The 23,544-nt window shown below is 41.7% G+C and overlaps 1 protein-coding gene across 1 annotated transcript in view; it reads right to left on the bottom strand.

The window, feature by feature from the left end:
- Window positions 1–1,359: 1,359 nt before the first annotated feature.
- The window catches only part of TDRD15 (tudor domain containing 15), a 443,928-nt gene continuing 421,743 nt past the window's right edge, over window positions 1,360–23,544 (bottom strand). Inside the window, exon 7 of the transcript XR_012059170.1 lies at window positions 1,360–1,394. The gene's annotated coding sequence lies outside the window, so the exon portion shown is untranslated. The remainder of the gene's footprint in view (window positions 1,395–23,544) is intronic.

Genomic DNA, 23,544 nt, shown 5'->3' on the forward strand with positions numbered 1-23,544 from the left:
TTCAATCAAACTGCCTGTCTACCCTTTGGAAATCTGGCTCGAGTTGATCCTTTTCTCACCACCTGGGCTGCACTCCCAGTCCAAGCCATGCTCCTCTCCCTGAAGACGTCAGCCACCATCTCCCTACTCCCACTTTCCCCACCACAGCCTTCTCTTCACAAAGAACACACTGCTATGTTTTCAAATATTTAAAAATATAAATTATATAAGTTACTTCCTGGTCACAAATACATCTGCTCAGACAAGTAAAAATAAAAATCCATACTCCTTGCTACGACCTGCATGATTAAGTCCCTGCCTTACCCTCCCTTGTTTTCTCAGTTCTGTCCAAACAAAGTCATCTGGCTGTCCCTTCCTGAAACAGGCTTACTGTCCCTTAAGGCCTTGGTTCTTGCTGTTCTGCTGGGGAAGATGAGTTACCCTGACCGCCCTGTCTAGGAGGGCAGCCGCACCAGTGCCCCCGCCCTTAGTTTTCCTCACAGCACATCACAGCCGATAGTAAGTCTATACCATGTGCTGAGTGCCGGTCTCCCTAACACGTAGGCTCCATCACATCAGGGACTTTATCTTGGTCACTCCTGCATCTCTTGTGTCAAACAGTGCCAGGCATGTATAACGTAATCCTGGCACGTGAAAACACGTATGCGTGGACAATTAAGACAGCAGAGCAGATGTGAGGGACTTGGTTAGGATGGGGTGGGCTGGGGCCATGGTCATGGTGGTGGAGACAGAGAGAAGCAGTCAAATGCAAGAGATATTTTGGAGGTAAAATCATCAGATCTGCTGACAGACTAGAGAGAGAATTTGAGGAAAGGAAAGGTGTCAAGAATTGGTTATGAAAACTGGATAGATCACCGTGCCACTGGCTGAGACGGAGAACACTGAAACGTGCCCAGGTGAGGATGTGAGAGACACAGGGAGTCGAGGTTCCCGAGAAGTTCGGTTTGGCACATACTGTGTGGGAGGGGACGCTGAAAACCACTTTCTGTCCCAGAGAGAAGCGCGTGCTCGGCTCAGGCTTGTTTTTCTGAGATCATCTCATTAAACTTCCTGGTGGGGGGCCTAGTATGACAAAGTCCACTCGAGCCTGTCTTTTCATCAGTCAGCTGTGTTGCTGTCACCTTCTACCTCGAGGTGGACACTTGGGAATCCTTCACTGGAATACGATAAAAGGTAACTCAGGTGTGACCTGGCTGCTGCCATGCGATTCAGGAAGTCGTATTCTGTTGCCCCAGTTTGAGAGTTTTTTTCTTTACTAGACCCGTTTAAAGTTTTATGTTTATTTAAAACTCTGCCTACCTTTATTTCTGTCGTCCCATTTCATGCCTTCCAGGTGGGCATGTTGTGTTCTGGTTTTGCTACGCTTCTCCTTCCTCTGCCTTTCGCCACCTGGGCTATTTTAAAAAAAAAAAATTAACCTTTTATGGGAATTTGGGATGCAGACAATCTTACTGTAATTCCCCGAGTGACGACTTTCAGATTAAAAAAACCCAGCTGAACCTACTTTATATAATTATCAAAATCAAGAATAAAACAATAACTCTGGGTCTCCTTCTAGGGAGGGTTAGGGGCTCAGTGTGTGGCATTTCATTTCTCCACTCATCATGATCCACCCTCGCTATCTAGTCCCCTTGAGCGAGAAATGCTGAGGGCATCTCTGTGCCCTCCCTTCGTATGTGTTTCCCACCAACGTCTTCAATGAATTACCAACTCCTGCCCATACTCCTTCCTACTGACCCCTAAAATCTATCCTGTTGTCTCCTGTAACTACTTATCTCCCACTAGTCCACGTCCTTATTATTTTTTGTCTGTTTGTTTCAGTTTCATTTTTTTTTTCTGGTTTCCTCTCTAGAAAACTCTATTATTCACCAGCCAGCTATCTGCCCTCAGACCTATTTTCATACACATTTATTTCTGCTCTCTCCATATTCATTCCTGTGACCTTTTACTTTACATTCTGATTTTCATTATACAACACTGATTTAATTTTGTGCAGAAGAACTTCTGTAATTTATCATCTCCTATGAGGATTTTAATTCTGCTTCCCCACCCCGCCCCCAGTGTCTGTTAGCTTTTTTTTTTTTTTAATTGTATCTCCATATTGCACGCTGCTTAAGAACACTTGCTCTGGAGATAGTCTTGTTAGTTTGGTGGTAAAGAGTTCAGGTGTGTGTAATGTCTTGCAAAGAATTTACTCTTCAGTTAATCTCATCTGTAAAATGAAATTTATAATAATATTGACCTCATGGAGTTATTGTGAGGATTAAATGTAACAAAATACAGAAAGTACTCAGAGTTGGGCACATTATAATGTTGCGGGAAGGAACATGCGTTCCCCACTGCTAATGTCTCCTTCCAGGTAGAGAAGCTCTTAACAGAGGAATGCTTCCATCCCTGCACTCCCACCCTCCTTTCCTCCCATCACATTACCTAAAGGATTGCTATGGGAGAGAGTCCCAGCCTCCTTTTCTCTCTTCCTTTTGCAATCTCCTGCCTACTTGAGAACAGCAGCATGGGTTCTTGCTTGCTACCAGCTAAACGTTAAAGTTTTTAATAAATGTGTTATTTTAGTTTCCTTACTGTTTTTTTCTTTTAATTGATTGGTTCAAACTCAGGTGGAAAAGAAGAGTGTTCTTCATTGGGCTGCCTTAAATTCCCAATATCTGGCTCATTAGGCTGGGGATCTTGATTAAAAAAAAATACTTGGAATGAATTATGGGAGATCAAGATAACATCTGAAGTTTGAGACTTATGACAAGGCCAAAGGGTTGGCTGTCAGTCTGGAAGGCCCTATACTAGGCAATGGCCACATGGGATTTTTTCATTTGTTATGATAATTATATATTTAATGCTTCTAAGAGGAAACTATGAATGCTTCTAAACTCTACAAGAGTTTGATGTTTCTAAGAGTGAACTGAGAGTTCCAAGATTAGAAGAAACTATTGTTTCATTTGAACATAACTCTACTGCCTATTCCATGTTCAAATATTTGTCATCTTTATTGTGTTGTTGACAGTTCTTGCTGACATTTGAATAACAATGACTAAAGACGGTATCTCTTACAGCATTCATTGCTTTCTTGTTTCTTGGACCCACCTAACTTAGAGAATTTCTCTGAGCTGGAGCTAATCATGGATGCTTTACACCTTGCTGACTTGCTGGGGAATAGCTTAACCAATGGAGAATGCCAGATGTTTGATGGAAAAGCCTCTGTAAAGTTGGTTTGCATGTAGCTAAACAATTTAGAAGGTTTAAGAAAAAAAAAGTAGTAGGATGTGATTTTAAGCTTTTCTTCTTTTTTGTTGTTGCAATTCACAACTATAAAATGTATTTTTTCAAAGTGTAAAAATCAATGACCTTTAGCACAGTCACAAAGTTGTGCAGTCATTACTGCCATCTAATTTGAGAGTATCTCCATCACGCCAAAAACAGACCCCGTGGTGGTTAGCAGTCCCCTCTACCCCGAGCCCTGGCAACAACTGATCAACTTTCTACCCCTATGCGGTTGGCTCTTCTGGACACTTAATATAAATGGAATCATCTAATAAGTGGCCTTTTGTGTCTGGCTTCTTTCACTTAGTTTTAATATTTTTAAGGTTCATCCATGTTACAGCATAAATCAGCATTTCATTTTTTTTATGGCTGAATAATATTCAAGTGTGTAGCTATACCACATATTGTCCATCGATTCATCAACTGATGGACATTTGGGGGGATTTTAACCTTGTTGGTCACTGTAGCTTTTTGTCTGCAGGCAAATGACTATTTCTGCAGAAGTAAAGCTGTATATACCGGGCACTAAGCACGGCAGGACTGTCCTCAGCAAACCTGAGCAGGATGCATAGGCTCGGGAAAGTCACAGGCACCCGGGAGGACATGAGGGCCAGCCAAGTGCTGAGAAGGCTGTCAGGACACTGGCCACACGAGGCACACCGAACCACCCTCAGCAGACACCGGAGGTCTCCTGCAGCCCCATGGGCCTTGAGACGCTTGACCCTGGACTACGTAAGTGCAATGGATCTGGCATTACAGCCTCATTTTCACACATTTGCTAGAGTTGATGAAAATAATAAAAACTGCTGCTTTTAAACGACAAGGCACCTGAGTTTTTCACGTGCTTCTGGACACTAGCAAGGTTCTGGATGAACATTGTTACAGTCGGAACTAGGTTGAGAGCACCAAACCAGCTGCCAAATTCCATTCTGCACCCAGGGCCAAGGAAAGAGCCTTAGGGGAAACTTTTTGTCATTATTCCTAAGGTTCAAAAGTCATGCCCAATGGCTTGGTGATAAATTGGATCTGGGCTGGTTTAATGCACATGAGGGAGTTCCCCAGGAGACAACTCCTGTTTTCGCAAACCAAACAAATATATACCAAGGGGCAGTGGAAAGAGAGTGGCACAGGATTTTCAAAATTTAATTTCTTGTTCAGAACTTGATATTGAAAAGAATTATATTCAAATTTGGAGTATATCTACATAAGCACTTATTTTATTATTTACTTATTCATGTATTCTTCAGAGGCATTTTGGCGCCTTCCAAGGACAAAAATTTATATATTTTCCACCAGCAAACCCAGGAGAATACCTAAGAAGGTGTGCATGATATTGGATGAGTGGCTTCATGACAGTATGACTATGGCTTTCCCAACAGCTGACCTCCTCTCACAAGAGAGATGGTTACACCCCTGGTTGTCTGCAGGCTTCGTGGGTGTTAGTGGAGAAACCTATCCTTCTGACACAGGCTTCCTTCCGTGCAGAGGACCACCCATAATTGTAACTGGCAACTTCAGTGACTCCTCTCCAACGGGAGGAGGCACTTACCTTACTTAGGGGTTAGGAATAAGGCACTTGGCACGGCCATGCTAACGCTCTTCTTTTTGGAAGCCGCCTGCTTGAAAAGACCACCTGTTCTTGATTATTCTCTACCATGCAATGATCTCAGGGGTAACAGGCCTCCCTGGATCCTGTGCTGTTGGCTAGGGAAGTCTGCCTAATTCTGAGACTCAGAATTATTAGTATTTGTATACCCTTGTCTGTAAAAGGAAGCGACACTCTCCATTATCAGATTTATCTGTAAGAAAGGTGGTATTTTGGCATTCTTTCTAGCTGTCTGTCTATCTGTGTATCTGTCTGTCTGTCTGTCTATCTATCTATCTATTATCTATCTATCATCTACTATCTAATTTAACAATTGTTTCCAACTTGGGTGGAGAGGAAGGGTGTTATTTGTTGGATCATCTTGAACTCTTGATAATAATCAAAACAGACAGTGAGCATCGTTCTGGGTATCAGTCTTGCTGTTGCTGTCATTGCTGGCGTTGTCATCATCATCATTGCTGTCTCAGCTGGATCCCTCCATCTCAGTCTGTTTCCTTTTCACTTTAGCAGGTTTGGTTCTTACAAAGTCATGCTTAGGTTTCAGAAAATCCTTGTACATTTCCTATATATTCCCATATATTAATTTCAAGAATAATAGTTTACAGAATGTTTTTTTCTTGTTTTTACAGTAATCTATACCAATGATACTCTTTTTCTTCTGAGTCCTCATGGTGTTATTTTCAATTGGACTGTGTGTATATATACAACGCGTGTGTGTGTGTGTGTGTGTATACATATGTATAAGTAGAACGGTTGTTGCCAGGGGTTGGGGGGAGGCGTTTATAGAGGTTGCTGTTTAATGCATATAGAGTTTCAGTTTTGTAAGATGAAAGGAGTTCTGGAGATGGATGGTGGTGATGGTTAAACAATATGAATGTACTTAATACCACTGAACTGTACACTTAACAATGGTTACGATGTTAAATTTTTATAGTACAAGTATTTTACCATGATATATAGTGTGCATATGTATGTATGGGATATATATATGTATGTGATAATCATGCAATATTTGTCTTCCTGTGTCTGGCTTATTTCACATAGCATCATGTCCTCCAGACCTACCCATGTTGTTGCAAATGGCAAGACTTTTCTTTATCCATTCATCTGTTGATGGACACTAAGGTTGTTTCCATATCTTGGCTATTGTGATCAATGCTGCAATGAACATGGGAGTGCAGGTATCTCTTTGATGTAGTGATTTTATTTCCATTGGATAGATACTCACAAGTAGAATCACTTGATAATATGGTAATTCTATGTTCAGTTTTTTGAGGACCCTTCATACTGTTTTCCATAATGGCTACATCAATTCATACTCCAATGAACAAGGCACAAGGGTTCTCTTTTCTCTATATTCTTGCTAACACTTGTTATCTTTTGACTCTTTGACAACAGCCATCCTAATGGATGTGATGTGATATCTCATTGTGGTTTCGATTTGAATTTTCTTGATGGTTAGTAATGTTGAACATCTTTGAATATACCTGTTGGCCATCTGCATGTTTTCTTTGGAAAAATATCTATTTAGGTATCCAATCTGTTTTTTAATTGATTTATTTGTTTTTGTTACTAATTGGAAGAATTTCTTACATAGTTTGGATGTTAACACCTTGTTGAATACGTAGTCTACAAATATTTTCTCCCAGATTGCCTTTGCATTTTATTGATTGGTTCCTGTGCTCTGTAGGAACTTACTAGTTTGATACAGTTCCACTTGTTTATTTTTGCTTTTGTTGCATTTGCTTCTGATGCCAGTACAAAAACTCATTGCCATTAACAACGTCAAGTAGATTTTCCCCTGTTTTCTTCTAGGAGTTTCGTGGTTCAGTTGTCACTTCTAAATCTTTAATCCATTTTGAGTTGATTTTTGTGTATGGTGCAAGAAAGGAGTCCAGTTTCATTCTTCTATATGTAGATATTTAATTTTTAATTTTTAAGAATCTGAAGCAAATATGGCAACATGTTAAAATAAGTTAATTCTAAGCAATGTATACATGGATATTGCCTATATTACTCTCTGTATCTTCTTTCTCCACAAGAAGACCTTGCTTTCTTGATCTTGCATAAAGTTAAGATAATTCCTAACATATATACAATGTGAACAGAATGATGAAATTAAGGCAAGTAAAGGGAAAGGTATAGAAACGCTATTGAAGATCTCGGAGATAAAGTAAAAGGAGGCAGCACACTGTGTATTGCCCTTGATTACATGCGAAGGGATGAATCCAAGAAGCTGGAGGAGTGGGACTTCCACTGTAAGGGGTGGAACTGAGGAAAAAGAAGGTAACAGACAAAGGGAGGCAAACAGCTTTGGCTTATTCGGGACGATAGGTTTCCCATTCAGTGGTTTCTATTTTCTCTATCAACCTGGAACCAGTTTGACTAAGGAGACTGAGACTAGCAACAGAACATGGAGATCACGGTCGTTAGAGAGCTGAGAGAACAGATCAAGTTGGAAACTGCAGTGTGTGAAATGGAAGAGAGGGCTCCACGGACACACAAAGCAAGACGGCTCTACAGTATTACTGCAGACAGCCCTCCACTGCTGGTGGTCCCAGGTGCAATCTGCCAAGCTGTTATCAGCAGCTCAGGTATGGATAGAGAACCACACAGTTCTAGAGTTAGTTGGATTCGACCACAGTGAGATTTCTGTCAGGTGTGTATGATAAAGATAATCACAAGTCCGTTTTGCATGTTGTCAAGAGAGTGGCTAAAGTAAAAGAACAGAAATTCTAATCTGGATGGAGAGGAAATCAAGAATATAAGGGCATGACAGAAAGGCAATAGTAATACGGGAAAGTATAAATTTAAAAAGATTCTCACAATCCCTTAACCAAATAATAACCACTATTAGCACATTGGTGTATTTCTTCTGAGTCCTTTAAAAATATATACAAATGTATATGTGTGTGTATATATATATATATATATATATATGGAGAGAGAGACATAAATATATGTATATGTATGTGTGTATATATTTACAAACATTTATATTTGTGTATATGCACATATTCACACACATACATGTACATACATGCCACATACATATTTATTTCATAAGCAAAAAAACGGTATTACACCATGGTTAGTGCTTTATGCCTCCTTAAGTATGTATGACTCTCTAAGTCAAAAATACTCATCTAGCATCGATTTAATGGATAAATAATAGTCTTTTTTTGAAAAATAATACAATCAACTTAACGTATTCTCCATTGTATGGCATTGATATTGTTAACAATCATTTGCTATCATAAATACTGTTGTAATAATTAATTTTGAGATTCTTTCATATAGCTTAATTACTTTCTTAGAATGAGTCCCTAGATGTAGATTGTGTCAAAGGGTTAGTACATTTCAAGTAAAGACTGTACTCCAGGAAGTTTTACTAACATATGGTCTCACCCAGTGTATGGCACGAAAAGGTCTATTTCTTTGCACCCACATCTGTCTATATTTACATCTCTCTCTATATTTTTCTATATTTATAAATTTGATAAATGGTCTTTGAAACTTTTTCCCTAGCACTCTCTAGGAAAGAAGGTTCTATAACACCACCAAGTATAAGAGGTGCAACCCACAAGTGACTTTTTAAAATAATTCTTTACTGACTGTAAGAGGCAGATATCACACAGATACAATGAGCCCTGAACTCACACTAAATTCAGTTCCATGAATTCCAGTCTTATTGCACATCCTGAGACTGGACACAGAAAAGAACAATCAGTTCAAATTTCCTCCCTTCGTTCAATTCTTTATTTTTGAGAATGATACAACATTCTTTCTGCCACCCAGGTCAGTCACTTTATAGTTATTCTCCGTCCTGCCTGTCAACATCCAGCCAATTTTCCTGAGCACACAAGCCATTCATCTAGCAATGATCGATTGGGCTGGCCACGCAACAAGCTCTGTGCAAGGTTTGGGAAACAAAGAGATGCTCACTTATACAACATGCAGATTTCTCTCCCTTCGATATTCCTATAGCATTTATTATCCACACCATTCTTTGCACCTTAAAACACACAAGCTGTGGTAGGCAGATTAGGGTTCCCAGGAAGCAGACTCTGAGATGGAGACTTGTGTGCAGGTGGCTTATCCAGGGGGCTCTTAGGAACAACAAATGTAACCAAGAGAGGGAAGCATGATTGGGTACAAGGAAACGCTGACCTGTGGTGTGCTGCAACACAGGCTACAGCTAGTCCCACAGAGAGCTCTGTAGCCAGGGCGGCCCTTCAGTGACATCTGCAATTCAGACAAGGGGGTTAGGTCTCTGCACATCCCCATCCACCAGTCACGGGATGAAAATGAGTAACCTTCGGCAGGTAACTACCTCCAGCCGAGGGCAGGTCCTGGGGAACACTCAGCTGTGAGCAATCAAAGGACAGTGCTCTCGAGGAATGAGCAGCTTGGTTGTATAGAAGCAGAATCTGGGAGGCATGCTACATCCACTACACAGCCCAAACTAACCTGCGTTACTGAGCTGGGCTCTAGTTCTTCTATTTATATCAAGAGCTTGCCTATATATTAATTAGTGTTATATTTCCAAATAGATTTCCCTAGAGATCAGGGAAGGTCTATGAAACTTTTTTCTGTTCACCCACAGACCAGGCATAATACTTTATAAGTATTAAGTGCTTAATAATACCTGCTGTTTAAGTTTACTAAATCCTACCCCTTGCTTGTATAAAAAACACTCCGTGTCCCTGTGTTACCTTTCTCACTTACAGCCACCATCTTAGTCTAAGCGTTCATCATTTGTTGCCTGGACACTTGCTTAAATTTTATAAGCAATTCTTACATTCTAGCTTTTCGATAAATCTCTCAGGTTTAACGGGAAGATGGTAGATTTTATCCTTACGGTTAATCAGCATGGGTATGGAACTTCAAACACAGTTATCTTAGAGTGGGCCCATGTATCTTTCCCTTTTTATATAACCTGCATATTTCTTGGGCTTGGATTTATGCATCTGATAATTGGAACTGTCTGCCTAACTATCTCTGCTTAGCACCCAAATCCAAGCGTGTGGATGGTGAGCTGAATAGTTTACATGATTCGTCACATGAAGTCTCAGGGTAAAGGCTTGGAGACTGGATGCAACTGCAGCAGCCGGCATTTGAGGCAGCAGCCGTGCAAGGATTCTGGCCCAACTCATCACACGTTACGGCCTGCAGAACCCAGGCCTACTGCTTTCCCTAAATGTTCTTCTCAGTGGAATTACAGCTCTTCTTCAGCAACAGAACCCCAGATTCTGCTCCTCAGTTCATCTTTTCTCTCCAAGAACCAGAAGATGCAGAGCATCTATTGATAGGAAAGATGAAACTGCAAAGTCAGGTGTATGTGCCGCCATTCAGGGAAGCACACAATTCAGGGTACATGTGGAATCCAATGATTTGAATCTACTTGTAGAATTCCCAAATTGTGTGCATTTCCCCCGCTTCAAGTACGTCTGTTTGTGGACACGCAGCGTATGAAATTTCCATCCTCTGTTTCACCAAAGAACATAGTTAAATTCATATTCTTTCCCTGTTTCTGTTTTTGTCTTTCTCTTGTTGGATCTCCCTCCCTCCCTCCATTCTCTCCATTCTAACTGGTTAGACACCACTTTGTGAGTGCCTGTTAGGAGCCAGAATCACACCAATTGCTTTACATCCAACGTCTCAATGCCCGTCCTTGACAAGTAAAAGAACTAACAGTATGGAATAGTCCATACTGTTTCCCATGCTCCGTGTTGTCTGTCCACAAACACCTGGAGGGGAAGTTTCTGAATCCTGGGATCAAAAGTAGATAAACAAAACCTGTGCCAAGTCTTCTTGGTGTTCTACAGACCTGCTTTGCATCTACCACTCCAGCATCTGCCAGCTCCGCAAGGGAAGAGCTAGTTAAGAGCATCGTCTTAGGGTGGCAGGTAGGGACAGGGAAGCCCAGTCAGGAGCAAAGCAGGGCTTGGTTAAGTAACAGTGTGGGGCTTGAATGGCACCATCCACGCGTTCCGTTACAGATATCTGTCTCAGATGATGCTGACTTTTCCAAAGTATCACAAGTGTGAGACTGCTGGTCCACAGAGTTCCAGGAAATGGGATGACTGGATCAATAAACATAGGCATGAGGTGGGATGAAATACATGTTAAGAAATATATACTGTATCAATTTAGCACAGACAGTAACATATTCCGTAGACCTTCTTGCACAATGGAGTGACACATCGCTGCGTTATTAATGCTTTGGAAAAATTTATTTATTCTATGCCATTAGTGTATTTTAACAAACATTGCTTTGGGACAGTATGCCTGCCAATTTATGTTTATGAGGCTGTCAACATAATTTACATGCAGACAAAAATATGATACAATATTGCCAATGCAGAATCAGCTTGTCAAATGATATTGTCACCAAGAAATGAAACAGTACCCCAGCTGAGGACCTGAGCATATTCATCACTGCTGGCTGCACGGAATTTGAGGTGACACGCTGAAATACATTTAATGCCTTTTTTTCATGCATCAAATGAATAAAAAGTGAATGAATGAGGTACTTCTGACTGCCATGTACCGTGCAAAAGCAAATAGATTTCTTGTTTCCCAAGGAAAAAAATAAGAATAAAAATAATACATGGGTTTTGCTGAAATAGTTGGAGAATTATATTTATTATTCGTCTGGAAAACTGAGGATGCTGCAAAAATTACAAACAGTCCTAAGCGTTCAGCAGCAGTGATGCAGTGATTGTACACCACAGCGGAAGGAGACCGTGTCGATTTAAAGTTCCTGATCTACCCAGGATGAAGGGCAGGGGCAATGTGGAACAGTAGTAGTTATTTGGCCCAGGAAGTTATGGTAAACACTATAAGAAGTTTTAACAAGGTGTTTGTTTTATACGTGAAAAATCAGAATTGTGGACTTGCTTTTTCTGCCCTTTTGAAAACTCCAACCCCAATGTCATAGTTTCTGGACACTGAGGTTCCAGACCTGGTTTGATCTGAACGTCTCTGCGCTTCAGGAATATGTATGTAAATACTTTAGTCAAAGGTTTTGTAATTCTTCCTGTGCTGCTGGCTTGTGAGTTTAAAGGATTTCACTGGCCTGTGAACGCCCGAACTTGTCCCCAGAAAGGACAACGAGGCTGAGGGCAGAGTTTTGCCAGAGTGGAAGGAAGGGCTCCTAGGAGCTGCCTGCACCCCCTGATGAAGGGCCCTGTGACCCGGAGGCCGTGCCTTGCTCTGGGCCGCGACCAAGCGTGCCTGTGGCTGGCCTGCCGCTGTCCACTGGGCGTCGGGGGAGGTAGCTCCCTTGTTCCCGCAGTGGCCCCTCTGTCTTACAGGGATTCCTAAAACGAGTGAACGTGGCCCCAGTAAATGTCTCTGTGGTTATAACATCCATGCTCAGACCTCCTGTTCTCAAGGAAAGAAAAAAATACATCCTGGTCAGGAACTAACAGAAAGCAGCCCCTGTTCACAGTCCACAGGCTGTTGGGTCGGCAGCACGTCGAGGACGCCGAGTCCTCTGCTGAGAACAGTTTTCCACGCTGCAGCGTGGGCCTAACAACCCGAGACGGCGGAGGGCTTGGCGCGGCAGCGGCAGCGGGAGCGCACGCGGATCGGCGGTGTGCGGCGCTGGCCCCGCCCGGCGCGCCCGGATCCGATCCTTATGTCTGCGCCGCTCCTCCGGGTCCTCGTACGTGAAACCCACAGCTTGGTTGTGGGAATTAAGTGGAAACTGTGGAACCGCAGGAACTGCCTGATATTCAGCCATTTCTGATGTACAGAAATACATCCATCACAGGGCTCAGCAGCCACAATCCCCGGCTTGTAGTAAGTGATGACTGGATGTTGAATGAAATGTAACACGTTAGAAGTTGAAGAAACTATGCAAACAAGGTGAAATGTGACTGTTTTTACTACTGGCAGCACTACTAACCACCTCTGTTCTTACTATGACTACCCTAACCATGACTCTCCATCAGCGGTATCCGAAATGTAGTCTGCGAAATACCACATTCCACGTACCTCAGTGCCACAAAAACCACGTACTGAAACACGAGACAGTCTGTCTTAAGATGGATTTAAATTTCTGTGACAAACATACAGAACTTTGGCTACTTATCTTCACGTTCCGTGAAAACATCAATCCAATCAGAAAGATGTTGCCTGAAACTGACCTCTAACGCAAGCCCCTGAAAACTAGGCTTAAGCTACTGTCTCCAATTAGGGAGCACAGAAGTCGCCACTTCCCACCTTATACCCTCATTGGCAGTGTTGTCAGAACAGCAGCTGGCTTCCGCAATTCAAACCAGAACGTCAGGGAATGTCCGAAGGAATAGCTGCGCAGAAGAAATGATGACCTCAGGATGTGCGTGGCCAGCACACCAAGAGGGCCGAAGGGACAGACCTAGCTTCTGAAAGCTCCCAAGCCCAGACGCAATACAATTCATTAGTAAATGGGGAGAGCAAAGGGCAAGACATGAAGCAGAAAAGTAACGTAAGAAAGAGATACTGAGACAGCAGATACGCCGAGAAAGGGGCAATGATGTAACAGAAAACACTGCTGTAGGTAAACAGAGTGAAGCATCATTAAGAGTAGCCCACACTTGCTGGAGCTGAGTGAGGTAAAAATGTCTGCATTAGGCACCAATTAGAGTGAGTTATATGACACTTTTTATCTGGCCAGAAAAATTTCTTCCTGACTCCAGCTGGTGATCAGATGGTACCTTGGACAATGAAGATGAATGGCTCTTGCCATTTTGATGGCCACATCGGAAATGATCATTGCTACCCTTATGAAAGAGTTAAATTCATTTTAAATAAATTATATTAAAGAAATGCACTTTGATACTAACTTGTAGCCAAATGTAAATGGATTAGTTTGGGGTAAAAAAGGCAGAATATAAAATAAACAAACAAAAAATCTCTTGTTTCTAAGTCCCTGCCAGTACGAAAGATTAAAGACATGTGTCATCCTTGTTTAATTGCATGGAGTGATATGCATTTTGGTCAAAAACACTACTGAATTTGACAAATGATTAAATCTGGAATTTTCTAGCTGAAAATGCAAAAGGATTCTGATGATGTACTCCAAACATATTTGCACCTGAATCAGAATATTTATAGGCTCTGAAAAGACCGTTGATATGGGGAATCAGATATAAGTTGAGTTGCAGTAATTTTAGTGTCAGATACTAATCAAAGAGCCAAATAAACTACCTAAAATAATCTGGGCTTTTTAAAGCCAAGCAAATATGTCAAGACTGAAAATGCCTCTGAGTGAAAGAACTTTTATCCACCCTGACTATATCAGTCAGTGTGCCCAGATTATGGCCTCCTGCCCCATCCAGGGCTCTGGGCTTCAGGCTCTAGCACAGAAAGTGGTGTCTCAAACCACACCCCGACTCTATAGATGTCATCTACAGATGACACGGATAAATGTGCTTCTACAAGGTGGCATTGTACTATTGATGGGTGGCTCACATGACAGTTTCATTTGGTACACAGACCAATATAGTTTATCTATATAGGTATTTTATACATCAAATCCATTCTATAAAGTTCTTTTTAGATAAATTTATGTAAGTAAAAAAAATACACTGAGAAGGACAAATATTAAATTTATAGCATGTGTGTGAGGATGCAAGGTGTGTCAAATTGTGACATTGGTCCTTAAATGACTGAAATTTGTTTGCAAAACACTAGCTTAGATGAAGGCATAGGTGGCTGTGGGCCCAGTTTCCAGATGGTGCAAAGCTAAGAGGGATGGAGTCACTGTCTGATGAGAGAAACTTAATGGGGAATAATGAACCGAAACTAAAAACAATAATAGCAGAAACATAAAGCTTTATATTTTAGGTGCAAAACAACATCAGAGCAAGCATAAGAAATGTGGAACCTCATTTCACTGCAATTTATGCAAAAACAACTTGTTTTATTAATAATATAGAAGTCTTGCGCTTGTCTTTGGCTTTGCAGTGTGTCAGCTGCATTCACATATCTTTTCCCTTTCAGATCTAGATGAGCACAGCTCAGAATGGGTCAAGACTTCCTCAAAGTCTAATTTAATTTGGGATGTAAACAGAAGAATGTAATGGAGGAGGAAGGCAATAATAATTATGTTCCAGAAAGGGAGCGAGAAAAAGAAAATCAAACCCTTTCATTTCAATCATGTGTTTCGATATTGTAGTTAAGATGAAATGAAACGTTTTCAGTCTCCGACTCTTTCACAACGTGGAGTTTTGTTCTTTCCTCCACTTCTGTTCCCCGTGTAAATGACCTGGGAATTCATAACAACTTTACTCTTAATCATTAATTGGCCAATACTTTTTTTAAATTTACATTCTGTTTTATAACTAAAGTCACAAAAATTTTATTCTCACTTTTAAAATGTTCTCTCTTCTACCTTTTTATGTCACAGCATCTACATTCTTGACTTTTTGCTTCTTCCTTTATCTATCAGAAGACTGTATCTTCACAAGCCTCCGTGTGTGTGTGTGTGTGTGTGAGTGTGTGCACTGAGTGTACTCGGCCAGTAGAGGATCTGAAAATTTTTATAGCTGAAAATGTTTTCCTATTGCTTTTCTACAGAAAGAAAAGAGAAAAACAAGGAAGCTGGGTAAGATATCCTCAAACCACAAAAATGTTCCTTCAAAATTCTATAGATTTTCATCTACTACCTTCTGACAGTTGTTATTACAGAGCCAAAAATTGAGGCTACCCTGAAACTGGTTTCCCTTTATAGCTCCATATTTCTAGTTCTGCTTTTTCCTCTTACTGAATGCTTATGAGTTACAGTGTCTATCTCTATTCATTGCAATTCAAATTTTTGTTATGATATGTCCAAGTATTTTCTTTAACTGATCGTGCCTGCAATACTGTAAGATACTTCAGTCTATGGGTAGGTCTTTATTCAGGAGAAAAAAAAATGTACGTATGATTTGTTTTCCCCTGTGATATTTTTGGTTATTGATTATTCCCATCTTGTGTTGTTATTCTCTGTCCACCGTATTTATCATACATTTATTATTCTAATTTTTATTCATTTATTATTTTGCACTTTGGGACCATTTGAATTTGTTATCTACGTCACAGATTAATCGTTGCAGCATCTTACCTACTTCTTACAGCCTCACCACCCTCTTGTGTTCTTGGTCCCCTTGGGATTCTTCCTCATCTTGTCCCTCTTTTCATCTCATTTTGCAGCTTTTCCAAAGCATCATTCTACTCTTTCTCTCCTAACCGTTTTTTGTTCTTATTTTATAAAGTATAATCTTTCACTCTAAGAAGGATGTCTAACAGTGCCCTGGAGTTTTCTCCTGGAACTTAGAACACATCATTTTTGGAAATCTTCCTCTGGTCTCTCCTTAGTCTGTGGTATTTCTTCATTGGTCACATGAAGACTTTCCCCCAACCTCCACCATTCCTCCTCTTCTCATCCTTGAGCCAGGCAAGATTAATTCATAAATTCACAGTCATTATTTGTTAGTGGACAGAGGGTGTAGCTTGTCTCTTTTCACCAAAGTTTATCCCTTCTAATTTTCTATCAAGGAACCTTTGCAGTCGTGGTTAAAAAAAGAAAACAAACAAACAAACAACAAACAAACAAACAACTTAGGAATCAACTTGGATACGTCTTCCCTCATGCTTGCTATATTCTGGCTCATTAGCAAGTCCTGCGAGTTTAACCATGTCACCAGTATATTCACTTCTCCACTCCTGTGCTGCCATATTCCTGGCCCAAGTGTCTGTGATCTCCGGCTGGGCAGTTTAGATGGTCTCCTAACTGGTTTTCCTAAATCTAAGTTTCTCTTGCCTAGAGTGACAATGCCAATAAACTTGTGACTTCCCAGGTGAAAATTCTTCAGTGACTTCCTATTGCTCGCCCTTAGGATGAACAATCAATTAACCTCAGATTGCCGACCAGACTCTGCATATCCTGGCACTTGCTCAGCTCACCAGACTCACCCAGTATCCTCTCTAGCTGAGATTTCCTTTCAGGTTCTTAAACAGCCTTTTCCCTTCGGTCACAGGATCTTCGCATTTGCTGTTTCTTCTACAGAAAGGCTCCTGGTCACCACCCCATACAAAGCATCTGCCTAATGCTTACACAAATCTTAGTCTTCCAGCTCAAATTGCATTCTTTGAGGAAACCTTCCCAGACATTTTGGTTGATAATCAGTGCCCCTGTTACATATTCCAAGATTATCATCTCATTTTCCTTTATAGAACACTTCACAGTGTATAGACTGTACCTCTGCCATTTTTTGACTATCAGTTTCTTCCACCTAATGGCCCCATGATGTAGTAGTAACTGTGTCTGTTTTGCTTAACATTTGTTAAATGAATAATTGAATCTCTGTGCCTCTTCTCAGATCCACGGTTGGAAAGCAAGTTGAAGAACCTAAGTCCTAATTCAATCCAACATTTCAAGCAGGCTTTCAGCTAATCCCTTCAAGCTGTACTGAAGAGGCATCTTGTGCATGAGGAAAACTACAATTCCCAGCATGCACTAGAAATAGGGTTTTGGCCTTGCCCACAAGAGCTGATGTTAAGGACTCCACCTCTTTTGGGAATGCTGGCTCTATCGGCTTATTGCCCCAAACCCCCCAATCAATTTAGGATCCAGTTAGGTTCTGGTTATTTGGGACTTACATCAAATGCCACCTCCCTGATATTGATAAATTAGTCTCTTCAACTCACAACATCATATTTTCCTGTTTTATTTTCTTCTTCATAATTAACATAATTTATTGATTTCTTATTATTTGTCTGACTCTCCACAGACTTCCTGAGCACAGAGACCTCACCTGTCTTGTTTCCACTATATGCAATCACATAGGACAGTTGGATAGGATTGGGTTAAAATGAGAAGCCATCTCTTCACTGTCAACAAAGGCTGCTTGATTCAGAGCTGCCTAGTGACTTCTTTGCTCCAGGGGCACCAATACCACCAATGAGAAGACCTTTTCCAGTGTAGTCATACCACCCTCCTCGGGTCATAGGCCCAGTTTAGACCATGTCCATGAGATCCTGTCCTCAGCATAAGGAGGAGCTGCTGTGATCTGCTTACATACTCTTTCTTGCCAGGTCCCAGAGGAGCTGGAAGACCAGAAGGGGAGGGGACAGCAGGCCAGGGAGAACCTGGACGACATGCTGTGGGAAGGAACTGTGGCCACCGGCACTGGCGCTCTCCAGAGGTCTTCCCATAAATATCTTTGGGAAAGAAGTTTTGAAGCGAAGGAAGGAAGGTGTTGTAGGTGGGAGACTTGGGGGAAGAAATAGAATGATCCTGTGCTCAGAAACAGCACTTCAGTGGCCATTACCCCTTCCTCCTATGACCAGAGCTGCTTCTTCCCATGTTTAGAGCCTTGGCACCTTGAGTTCATGTCTCATGTGACTTAGAATGAGCGGCACCAGTACAGACAGAGGCCTTGCCTTTCAGATGTGACTGCTCCAGGGCCAGCTGCTCACAGAAACCCTGAGTCGTAAACACAATCTCAGAGCAGGAGGGACCTGGCAGAGATGGAACGTAAGCTCAGGCAGCAGGTGGGGGCCTGATAAACACTCTTCTTCCTCGTGTGAACTGGGACTCTCACTTATGGACAATGGTTTTCTGCTTCACTGATCCCAAGCGATGGTTTTGGTTTCAGAGCAGAATTATGAGAAATTCCATATTGAGATCCTTGTAGGGAGCATAGCATAGCCTTCCTCCATTGTCCTAGACACAAGTTGGCACTTTTCCTTCTTTCTTTTCCACCCCCTTTTTTCTTACTTCTATTACTTTTGGCACTTTTTGGTAGAAAGATTGTTCTGTCCAAAGAGATGTGAAATGTTCTGGATGTATTGCACTGAGGGTATGTGCAGCACAAATCAACTTGCCTTGAGCCTCCCTGATATATAGCCAGTATTTTAATGTTCCCATTTATCCTGATCTGTAATACATCTTCATAGTGTTGGCTTAATCACAAATGACAAGGGTGGAAAATGTAATAAAGACAGGGCCACATTAATCCACTTTGTATGAAAATGTAGAAAGGTAATCCAATTTTGAACTGCTTGCTCTTAAAAAAATATAAAAGTTTGGAAGATTTCTGCGTCTTAGTTGGGGAGATGGCAGTCAATCCTAAAGAGCAATATTTCAGGATAATGAGGCCCCGGCACCTTGAGTGTGTGCACAGCAGTAGAGGGCCCAGGCTGAGAAATGAAGCCAGAGGCTCCAGGAACCGCGCTGCCTGATAATCTACTGGAAGCCTCTTTGTCAGGAGATAAACATGCAGACGGCATCCACAGAGAGATGAGCCAGGGATGCTGTTGTACCTCCCCCTGCACAGCCCCTACGGCTGGTCCATATGAAAGATAATTCTGACTCTGCTCCCTAAAGACAAGCCAGAGTTCATTCTGTGAAAAAAATCTGTAGAAGGGAGGGGAGATGGATGTAGCTGGAGTGCATGTTCCAAGGAGGAGAGTTAGGATGGAAGGGAAACTGCTTACGATGATGTCATATTTGTCCTAAACCGTAATTGATGTTATTCTGATAATTATGCATGTCTGTACTTGTGGGGTGGTGCTCATTGCATGCCTGGACTTAGCTGTGTCTTTAGTGCTCACCCCTGACAGAAGCACAAGGGGGACACGTGAACTTTGGACTTAAAAAGGCATAGAAATTTAATCTCATCTTCTGTACGCTCCATGATATTGGGCAGTGGTTTAACCCCTCTGAACTTCAGCTTCCTTATCAGTAAAACATAGGTTGTACTGCTTACCTCACAGGATTGTTAAAAATACAGAAGCCAGTAATTTTCACTCCTATGTATCTCTTCAAGAGAAATGAGAACAAAACCTGTACCTTAATATGCATGGAAGCATTATTCATAATAGTCAAAGATGGAAACAACCCAAATATCCATCAACTGATGGACGACTAAACAAAATGTGGTACATCCATACGGTGGAATATTATTCCTCCATGAAAAGGAATGAGGCATTAACAAGTGCTACACATGCCTGAACCTTAACAACGTGATGCTAAGTAAAGGAGGCTAGTAGCCAAAGACAATATATCCTGTTATATAATTCCTTGCATGTGAAATACCCAGAAAATGGTACTATAAAGACACAGACAGTAGATTACTGGTTGCTCAGGGCTGGTGAGGTGGGGAGTAGCTGAAGAGTCCAGAATTCCTTTTTGAAGAGATGAAACATTGAGTCTAAAATTGACTGTGGCAATGGTTGCACCTATCTGTTAATATATCTGAAACCAGTGAATTAGGCATGTAGAAGAGGTAAAATATATGGTATGTGAGTTACATCTCAATAAAGCTATTAAAGAAATACAGAGATAATATATGAAAAGGCTCCTATTCTAAAGTAGGCATGTGGTAAGAACTAAATAAATAGTAACTAGTATTATTATTCACCATCATCTCTACCCTAGTATATAGACAACTTACATAGTGTTAATTGTAGAGAACGTCCGGAGTACACCATGCTTACTTTGCTTTTCACCTTTTGCAGACCTAACCAAAATGGTCCTCATCTGGAAATTAACAAGAAATTGGTAATAACTTACTCAACCTCAAAATCACAAGCCTCGGCTCAGCCTTCCCTCCATGACCTCACCCCTGAGGCAGCCTCCTCCATAGCCCACAGCCCTGTCTTGGGGCAATGGGCTCAATGTCCTTACCTGGGGTGGCCCAGCGCCCTGTGAATGAGCCTGACTGAGTAAGTCAAATCAGCCCTGAGCAGGAACCCAGGCAGTTGGTAAAGAGCCTTCTTCACAGAACACAGCCCCAGGGAGTAGATCTCATCACCCCAGGGACATCACTACATCTGGGCAGACGCACGGCCCAAGAGCTACAGAAGTGACTAGAGCAGAGGACGTGACCTCAGCTCCATGCACAACTCTAACTTCTAGTCAACCACTAGTGCCCCACTGTAGTGGGTGGGTATTGTGACAACTTGGCTAACTGAAAACTACACTTCCCTGCAGGATGCTGGGTTCTTGGGGGCCACAAGAGACATTTTCCACAAGATTCAGAGGGCCAACGTGAAGCAGAAGCCATATTCTTTACAATGATAGCTTCTCTGAATTGGTTCTGGGTTGTCTGGAATTGATCCTCTGGCCTGAAGAGAAAGGTAAATGTGTTACTGACCCTACCTACAATGCTAAAGGAGACCTGGTTTAGTCCTACTAGGTCATGCCATGCATTGACACAACAATTACTTACTTAATCACCCATTTACACCTTTAATTAGGGACCCGTAGAAAGTCGTCAAGGGTTTGCTGTCAGAGAACACTGTAGGGAAAATAAGGTGCATGATACGGTTGATTGGTTAGGTCTCAGTGCACCAGAGGAACTGGAGAAATAAAATGCTGAGTTTGGGGCTTTAAATTCCCAGCTCAAGGTCTGTGTGTGACAGACACCTCTGAAGGTGACCTCAGTGTATTGTGCCCTTGTATGGTCTTCTTCCATTGAGTCCTGGTGGGAGCTGTGACTTACTTCCAGCCCACAGAACCCAGAAAATGCACAGGTCCCTTCCTAATGCAATTACGCTATGTTACACAAGACCCCCTCACAGCAGCCTGGAGGGAGCCCCTTCCGCAGGCTTTAAAGAATCAAGCCAGCATGAGCTCTACAGCTGAAAGGAAATGGATTCTGCAGCACACACGTGAGCTTGGAGGAGGACCTGCACCTCAGCTGAGACACCAGTTCCAACTGAAGCCCTGACGGCAGCTTTGTGCGACCCTAAACCAGGGCCTCGGCTAAGCCACACCTGGAATCCTGACCTGCGGGATCTGGGAGATATAATAAAATGGAGGTTGTTTCAGGCTGCTAAGTTTGTGGCAATTTGTTACGTAGCAACAGAAAACTCCTACAGCAAGGGACCTGGAAGCTTCTTTGGCTGTCTTAAGGAAAACATTTGATATTCTAGAGCCACAGGCTCAGGAGTTCTGAAAACCAAACCCAAAGTTTAATCCGGCAGATGGTTGAATCATAATTAAAATTGATCTCTCAATTTTGCCAGCTCTCATATTAAACTTAAGGCATTGAATGGAAATAAGAAGGGTTCTGAAAATTGGGATGACACACGAGGTGATTTCAGTGAAGCTGGTGACCACTAATTCCTACAGTTTGCCAAGTGCCCTGAGGAGGCTAGTCTCCCCTTGCTTAATGCACTTACGATGCATCCCCTGTAATACAGCTGCCTTAATAATGCCATTTGCAGCAACATGGATGGACCTAGGGATTATCGTACTAAGTGAAGTAAGTCAGACGGAGAAAGACAAGTATCATATGATATCACTTGTATGTGGATCCTAAAATAAAACGACACAAATGAACTTACTTACAAAGCAGACCCACAGACAAAGAAAACAAACTTACGGTTACCAAAAGGGGAAAGTAGCGGGAGAGAGAATTGGGAGTTTGAGATTAGTAGATACAAATTATTATATACAGAATAGATAAACAAGGTCCTACTGTGCAGCACAGGGAACTATATTCAATAACTTGTAATAACCTATAATGAAAAAGAATATTTATATATATATATGTTTGTTTAACTGAATCACTATGCTGTACACCAGAAACTAACACAACATTGTAAGTCAACTATAATTCAATTTAAAAAAAAAGGGCTGCTGACTGTCCCAAGGACATATCCTCACCACCTTTTATTACTTCTTCATCAATAATCAGATTCAAGTCCTAGCAGGTGACTCACAGATTGTGAGGTACAAACTATGACCAGTGAAGAGGGGTAACACACACCCAAATAATTGCATGATTTTTACAATTTACATCAATCAAATCCATGTGTGGGAGAATGGATCTTAAGACTGTTGAGTAAGAATGGAAGGGATCTAATATTGGATTGAGTCAAATTTATTGATAGGGGCTTACTAAAGAGATTCTGGATTCACTGTTAACTCTGGAGTGTCTGGAGTGATCCTACCAGCTCGCTCAGTTGTTTGACTGAAATTCGGACTCAGAAGTGACCTATATTAAGTGAAGCTGAAGCTTCAAAATTCCCTGACATTATAAAAGATACATTCATTTGCTTGGGGAAATGAGAATGTTAGAGTGGATTTTTCATGTAGCACCCTACCCTGTTAATATGTCCTCCAGAGGACACACCCTTCACCAAGGCTATGACAAATATATTGGTTAGGACAGCCCCAGCATCCTTGAAGAACCCACTGGCATTTACTTTCTGTATATCAGAATTGACAGCAGGAACCCCTGCCATTGAACTGGGCTCCCTGAATTCACTGGGAGTGATGGGATTCGAGAATTGCAAGAGCCAAGTGAGGGCACTTAATCGTCAAAATCAAAGTAGAAGAGGTTACCATAATAAGCCGCGGAGCCAAAGCAGTGATCAGGTTTTGGTGTTCGTTGGTTGATGATGGTGTCTTCAGAACTGAAACGTAGGCAGACTATTTTGAAGTCTTACTTGATTTGTATTAGCAAGGATCTCTGGGTCTAAGGAACAGAAGTCTGACTTGAATCACCACAAAAAAAAATTAGTCCTGGCCTGTCAATCAATCCCCAGTTTTGACTTAATTTATCGAAACAGAGCCTCCTGACTGAAGGGGAAGCTGAGAGCCCTTGAGGGGTGATGCTGCCATATTGCCAATGTTTACACTGTAAATCTTCCTCCTGGCCTTTCCCAAAGGCGCCTAT

Source organism: Vicugna pacos, chromosome 15, assembly GCF_048564905.1.
Source record: "Vicugna pacos chromosome 15, VicPac4, whole genome shotgun sequence".
Classification (NCBI taxonomy): Eukaryota; Metazoa; Chordata; class Mammalia; order Artiodactyla; family Camelidae; genus Vicugna; species Vicugna pacos.